The following is a 1,467-nucleotide window of genomic DNA, read 5'->3' as shown; positions in this document are numbered from 1 at the left end:
CTCTCTCTCTCTCTCTCTCTCTCTCTCTCTCTCTCTCTCTCTCTCTCTCTCTCTCTCTCTCTCTCTCTCTCCCTCTCTCTCTCAAACAAAATAAGCACAAAAATTATCCTGACCTTCACAATCGCCAGCACCTCTCTTCTGATGTCCTCACTCTTTGTCTGGCCCTCCTTTTTCCTTTTTCCTCTTTTCCTTTTTTTTTGTCGCTGCTCCCCTCCTCCTGTCGGTCCAGACTGCAGTTGCTAGGCAACAGCTGATTGAGCTTGATGATTGTGCAATTTAACAATTAGAAGTTCAAATGAAAAGTAGTGTCAAGAGTTTGCACTCTTACAGCTGACGCTTGAGTTACACTGTGGTCATTTGGTTTCATGTATGTGCTAACGCTTGAATAATAGAAGACGCCATGTGTGATTGTTTGCCGAATATATGCCTAAACACTCGGATAATGATGATGATATKATAATCATGCTGTTTGCCTCCATATCTCAGTTTTCCCCCTCTCTTCTCACACCTCTTCTTGTGCATTTATTTAATCTGTTCATACCGTTTTTTTTTCCTGTCTACCCATGCCACAGAAACTCCACTGCAGGGWCCAGACACATTCATCATCTGAGAAAAGAGATTAGATTATAGCTCAGCTCCTAACACACACATGCACTTATAGTTCAGAAAAGGCAGCTCWGTAATTGGTTGGAAAATCAAAGAGAGTGAAGCTGCTGGGCAGTCAGAGTTTGTGTTAATGATAATTTACGTCCTGTAAACCTCAGCAAGAAAAGCTTGGGTCAGTTCAGAAAGGCTGGTCAAAATAGTTTCTTAATCTGCTACATTTGGTTTAACATACTTCTGCCAAGACATAAACTAAATAAACAATCCTTTTTTTTTTCTTGACAGCATGTGGCTGGATGACCTGGTATAAATGAAGCTCAGTGTAGAAACAGGAAAAGTTTAGAAAATCRTTTAAATGAAAGTGCTTGTGTTTCTGCTTGGTCCCGTTTGTTTCAGAAAAACAAAAAGATTTTTAAAAAATCGTTGTATACTCTTTGGATTAAAAAAAAATTGTGGGGTACCTTTGAACAACTCAAAACAAAAATGGCATATTCATAAAATCTGACTCCAACAACGTTTGTATCTCTCACAATAAGACACGGCTGCTCAAAATTAACTTGTCACTCATTAACTAATGCGCATCAATTTTTTTATCCAACGTCACCAGACGGGCTCCGTACTTTTCCACAATAACAAATTAAAACTATTTTCCATCAATGTTCAGCTTCTTTAAAATGTTTTTGTAAATGAAGAAGGTGGTCATGAGCTTAACTACGAATTTATTTCACATTTTTATTGCTCTGTGCACTGCAAAAACTGTCCATCTTACCAAGTTTTAAAACCTTWTATCCAGCCAAAAAGTCTTTTTGATCTTGTTTTGAGACTGATTTACTAAACAAGAACAGATTGTGTAAGGATAATAAT

General features: G+C 37.8%; 1 protein-coding gene and 1 long non-coding RNA gene across 3 annotated transcripts in view; one reads left to right on the top strand and one right to left on the bottom strand.

Annotated features, from left to right (window-relative positions):
* gabbr2 (gamma-aminobutyric acid (GABA) B receptor, 2) overlaps nt 1–1,467 on the top strand; it is a 208,860-nt gene that overhangs the window by 165,048 nt on the left and 42,345 nt on the right. The window lies entirely within an intron of this gene.
* Nucleotides 1–1,467, bottom strand: part of LOC106515738 (uncharacterized) — a 28,233-nt gene that overhangs the window by 3,187 nt on the left and 23,579 nt on the right. Inside the window, exon 1 of one of the 2 annotated variants that reach the window (XR_001310037.1) lies at nt 114–521. The exons of the other annotated variant lie outside the window; for it this stretch is intronic. This is a non-coding gene — a long non-coding RNA (uncharacterized LOC106515738). Of the gene's footprint in view, nt 1–113; nt 522–1,467 lie in introns of those variants that run through there. 2 annotated transcript variants of the gene reach the window in all.

The sequence above is a fragment of the Austrofundulus limnaeus genome, unplaced genomic scaffold (genome assembly GCF_001266775.1).
Source record: "Austrofundulus limnaeus strain Quisiro unplaced genomic scaffold, Austrofundulus_limnaeus-1.0 Scaffold32, whole genome shotgun sequence".
NCBI classification, from domain to species: domain Eukaryota; kingdom Metazoa; phylum Chordata; class Actinopteri; order Cyprinodontiformes; family Rivulidae; genus Austrofundulus; species Austrofundulus limnaeus.
The sequence above is the reverse complement of the archived record's forward strand: the minus strand, read 5'-3'. Positions and strand labels throughout refer to the sequence as shown.